Source organism: Urocampus carinirostris, chromosome 8, assembly GCF_059441175.1.
Source record: "Urocampus carinirostris isolate Australia breed hairy pipefish chromosome 8, RoL_Ucar_1.0, whole genome shotgun sequence".
NCBI classification, from domain to species: Eukaryota; Metazoa; Chordata; class Actinopteri; order Syngnathiformes; family Syngnathidae; genus Urocampus; species Urocampus carinirostris.
This window is the reverse complement of record NC_142356.1, coordinates 31,187,167-31,193,226: the sequence shown is the minus strand read 5'-3', so window position 1 is coordinate 31,193,226 and position 6,060 is coordinate 31,187,167.

The window sequence follows — 6,060 nt, the reverse complement described above, 5'->3', positions numbered from 1 at the left end:
GCCGCAGCGAGGCTTTTAACTAGGACAAAAAAGTACGATCACATAACACCGATTTTGGCTAACCTGCATTGGCTCCCAGTTAGCCATAGATGTGACTTCAAGGTTCTCTTAGTATTGTACAAAATCATACATGGACTTGCTCCCTCTTATCTTTCAGATCTGATTTGCCCCTATGTCCCGGTCCGAAGCCTAGATCTGAGAGTGCCGGTCTTCTGGTGATCCCAAGAGCAAAGAAGTGTTCTGCTGGTTCGAGAGCGTTCTCCATCCAGGCACCGGTGCTGTGGAATGCTCTTCCCCCTGAGATCCGATCTGCAACCTCAGTGGAAATGTTTAAATCTAAACTTAAAACTCACTTCTACTCCATAGCATATGAATAACCTACTCTTCTCGTCGGCTGAAAAATAGTCTGTGTAATATAGTGTAATAATCTGTGAAGCCCTTTGAGACTCTTCGTGATTTAGGGCTATACAAATAAAGATGACTTGACTTGACTTGACTTGAAATAAAATATACATACACCAACGTGTATTTACAATAAACAAGTACACACAAATTGTTTATTGTTCCAAATACAAATTTCTTGGATCTTGAAAATAAAATCTACTGACAACAACCAACATGAAACACTCATGGTACCTCGTGGCAGATAATTAACAACTGAACTTGACTTCGACCATTTTCTATTGAAATGGGCATTTTTTTCCTGAACATGTCTTGGGCAATTATTTTTACTATGACCCTGAGCTTGTTGCCAGTCAGTTGCTGGGCACACAGAGACAGACAACCTTTTATATGCTTACAGGGACACTTTGGGGTCACCAACCTGACACAGGTGGTTTAGGAATGCAGGAGGAACCCCATGCAGGCATGGGGAAAACATGCAAACTACACACAGGAAGGCTCGTAGCTAGATTTGAACCCTTGACCTCAGAACTGTGCAGTTGATGCGCTAACCACTCAACTGCTGTGCCACCCCCAACCTAATATTAAAAATATATCATGAATTATGTATTTATTTTATTGAATCTCACACCAAAGACTTATGGGCTAGTCCTAATTTATTTTGAGGTTTTCAATGTATATTATGGGATTTATCGTTTAAAAAAGGAAAAATATACATATAAATTAGGTTTAATCCGGAGCGTTTCTAAACTAATTTGATGAAACGCATGAGAAGAATTAGATCTGTCTTTTTTCCTCACGTATAGCCGAGATATAGAGTGATAAGATATGGAAAAATCTGTCATCTCTTCCTGCTAGTTCGGCCTCTTTCCCAAATGTTTAAAACCAGTGAGGACCGCGACTCAAAACCTTTTCCCACCCCTTCTTAATTGCTGTTAAGATTGTCGAGATAATTGTTCAAACCTCACATTTTTTATTTGCTGTTAATAGTGTCAATATTGTCAAATATAAAAAAATTGTGAATATGCTTGATGGCTGTGTTTTGCTGCTGTTGGTGTCGGTGGATTTGTTCAGACCGAGGACAATCGACTTTGGCCTGGACGGATCTATTGACACTAACAAAGATGTTATATAATGAAATTGTGAATATGTTTGATTTTCGAGAAGGTTTGTTCAAACCTCACTTTGTGTTTGCTGTTAAAAACGTAATATTGGAATATAATATTGTGAATGTGCTTAATTGCTGTTGAGATTGTCATGATTGTTTTCTGTTTTTAGTGTCAATAAATTTGTTCAAACCAAAAAAGTCAATAAAATTGTTCAAACCAAAACTTCTATCAAGTGGCAGGTTCCATCCATCCATTATCTGCATCGCTTTCCCTCAGCTGGGTTCCGGGGGTGCTGGAGCCCATCCCAGCTATCTCCGGGCAGTGGGCAGGGGACACCCTGAACCGGTTGCCAGACAGTCGCAGGGCACACAGAGACAGACAACTCACTCGCTCATTCACACCTAGGGACAATTTGGACCGGCCAATTAACCTGACATGCATGTTTTTGGAAAGTGGGAGGAAACCGGAGTGCCCGGAGGAAACTCACACAAGTACGGGTAGAACATGCAAACTCCGCACAGGAAGGTTGGTAGCTGGATTCGAATCTATGACCTCAGAACATGTTAACCACTCAGCTGCCATGCCGCCCATGTGGCAGGTTAAAAGATAAAATTGGATGCATTGTAGCGGCACTCCCCCTCAATATCTTAAAGTACTATTTATAGAATTCTCCCTTTGATTAAACTCTCTACGTAATATGGGATTTCAAACCCGGAACCATGAGGAACTACCTCGGGTGCTAAAAGACATATTGCTACACTAAACCTTTTGTCTGCCTCAACTACACTCCAAGTAAACACAATTATCCCCATTGATGTCAGATAATTTCCAGTAACATTGCAACTCAATTGCGACTGGACCATATTTAGTCACTCGGGCCCTCACTGTTTGTCTGTGGTACAAGTAACACAGAAAGCTGCAGAGATTCCAAACAGAACCTCTGTCCTTATATGGCACACACCGCAACTCCTGTTCAGTGTATCCTCTGCTTTATTTGCGTCCACCTTCGAAGTCCTACCCTGTCGACTCGTTTGTCACCCCTCCTTATTCCACGCAGTTCGACCCGCCTCCCAAATTAAAGTGAATCGTCCCTTCCCAAATGATGATGGCCAGGGGAGGCGAGATCCTCTATGTGGGTACACAAGAATATCCACACACAGACACACAAACACAACACTTCCACCCTCGGCCCAGAACAGGCTCGAGCTATCAACTCTCACCTTGATTTATTGGAGCAAACAGTACGGTGTCCTTATATAGGAAGTTCCACTGGAAAGACGATGGAAAGAGGGTGGGGAGGCAATAGGGGATGTAGGAGGTGGAGTCCCGACCTTTGTGGTGATGGAATTTGAAAGATCTGTACACATGCACACACACAAACGGTGGGACACGAGGCTTTTAAAATATGAGTTTGTTTATAATGGTCTTTGTGGATTTCCAGTCAAGGGGGATTCCTGTGCAGGGGATAGCTCATTGGCCTTATGAGGAGTGATGGTTGATTACATAGTCTACAGAAAATATGTACTGTACATAATACATACTGTTGCATTCGTTCAACTTCTTAAATGAGAACATTTAAAAATCAGTTCTATGATTCAAGGCACGCTGCTATTAAAGACCTGTGATGCTCAGTTCATTTCTTCATGTTATATGATGTTCTTCATGTCAAGTCATGTTTATTTGTATAGTCCTTAATAACATTAAGTCTCAGAGGGTTGCACTGACAGACCAGAGATTATTCCAAACCACAGACTATTTTTACACCATCCACTAATCTAAAACCTACATGAGGGCAAGGAAAAACTCGAAAACCTCAATATGAGGAAATTAAAAAACCTTGAGAAGGGACCGCACATGAGGAAATCCCCTTCCAGGATGACCTAGCTGCAATGGAAGTTGCAAAGGCATCAACAAACAATACATAAATATTGTCAACATGAAATATAGGTCATTCATAAACTATAGAATATAAATGTGTTTTAAGCCTCGATTGAAACATTGAATCTAATAGTGTATTGGTTTAATGTATTTATAAGTATTTTGTGTAGGCCCCCAATGTTTAAGCTGTGATCAACTTTTGACTCTGCCTCATCACAGCAATGTGTAAGAATCTATGACATTTTGATCAAACTGCTGGACCTTAGTGCTGCCGTTGACACTGTGGACCATAAAATCTTACTAGAAACGTTGGAAAAAGGGTTTGGTCTCTCAGGAACCGTCCTCCTATGGTGCAGATCCTACCTCTCAGATCGGACTCAACTATGTTAAATATAGTAAAATGACATCTGAGCCCTTTCGTCTTACCTGTGTGTTCCGCATGGTTCACTACTTGGCCCCCTTCTTTTCATCATTTATATGCTTAAAAGTAGGTGATATTATTTGCAAGTATAATATCAGTTTCCACTGCTACGCAGATGACACTCAGCCATATCTTCCGATGGAGGAATCTGCCACACTAAACTGTGGGTTTCGGAGGCCTGCCTCACTGAGATAAAACAATAGATGTCACTCAACTTCTTGCGCCTTAACTCTGAAAATACCGAAATGTTAGTTATTGGTCCATTTAAATGCCGTGACTTGTTCTGAAAAACTGCTCTGAACATTGTCAAATGTAATATCACCCCGAGTGACTTAGTCAAAAATTTAGGTGAAAAATTTCAAACACACGTTAGGAATATTAATAGAACAGCTTTTTTCCATCTTCGCAACATTGCTAAAATTCGCCCTAGGCTGTCTCAGTTGGATGCAGAGATTATAATTCATGTGTATGTAACCTCCCGTCTCAATTACTGTAATGCATTTCTCTCCGGTCTCCCGAAGTCCAAAATCAAGAGCCTTCAGCTGGTGCAAAATGCTGCAGCGAGGCTTTTAAGTAAGACAAGAAAGTTTGATCACATTACCCCGATTTTAGTGAACCTGCATTGGCTCCCTGTTAGCTTAAGAAGTGATTTTAAGGTTCAGTTGGTAGTACACTTCTATTCTATATCAGAATAATAACCTTTATTTTTAATGTTGACAATATCTGTTTATTATTTGTTATTGCAACATCCATTTCAATCTGGTCATCCCGGAGGGGGGTTCCCTCATGTGCGGTCCCTTCTCAAGGTTTCTTCATTTCCTCATGTTGAGGTTTTTGAGTTTTCCCTTGCCCTCATGTAGGTTTTAGATCAGGGGATGGTTTAAAAATAGTCTGTGGTTTGCAATAATCTGTGGTCTGTGCAGCCCTTTGGGACTCTTTGTGATTAAGGGCTATACAAATAACTTGACTTGATTAGTGCGTCATAGAGTGCAATTGCACCTAAAGTGGTGAATTTTGTATTTCGACTGACCTGGGGTGAAAGGATAAAACTAGCCAATTGGACAACACAAATGGGTCAAATCAAATCACAAAGGTCTTTACTGTGAATCTTTGTAGCCTCACTTATTACTATTGCCATCACTATTCCTCAGGTCACAGCCAATCATGACTCACCCTTAAACTCTGGGTCATTATTTTCCAAAAATGAAAAGGGTTCCTGGGTTTTTCATATCAAGTCAAGTCATGTTTATCTGTATAGCCCTCAATCACAAGAAGTCTCAAGGGGCTGCACAGACCACAGATTATTGTATTGCAAACTACAGACTATTATTTCACCATCCCCCGATCTAAAACCGACACGAGGGCAAGGAAAAACACAAAAACTTCAGCATGAGGAAAATTAAGAATCCTTGAGAAGGAATGCATGAAGTAATCCCCGTTACAGGATGACCAGGCTGCAATGGAAGTTTCATCAACAGACAATAAAAATCAAATGTAAAATGGTTTTATGATTAAATAAAAAAAATACTAAAAAGGATGGCCAGGTTGCAATGGATGTAGCATTAACAGATTATACAGACATTGTCAACATGAAATATAGGTCATTCATAAGCTATGAAATTCATGAGGTTTCATATTAAATGAAAAACTCAGAAAACAAGTGTGTTTTGCAATTTAAAAAACTACCATAAGTAAAAATATATCAATTTAATTGTAAAGAAAAACACACATTATGTCTTAAGTTAGCTTGTAAATTAATCTCATCTCATCTCATCAGCTGCACCGCTTATCCTCAGTAGGGTCGCGGGGATGCTGGAGCCCATCCCAGCAATCATCGGGCAGTGGGCAGGGGACACCCTGGACTGGTTGCCAGCCAATCGCAGGGCACACGGGGACAGACAACTCACTCGCTCAGTCTCACCTAGGGACAATTTGGACCGGCCAATTCACCTGAAATGCATGTTTTTGGAATGTGGGAGGAAACCGGAGTGCCCGGAGGAAACCCACGCAAGCACCACTCAGGAGGTTCCCACGACCTCAGAACTGTGCCGCACACGCACTAACCACTGCGCCGCCGTGCTGCCCTTGTAAATTAATATTGTTAGCTATTAGCTAAATGTGGATGATTTATCTATCCATTGACAATATCACTAAATGTAGGGCAACACATTTTGCAGATAAATATGTCCAGCTAAAGCGAACTCCACTCTAACTAAATCAACACATCCCAGAAAATCATTGGCTGCTCTC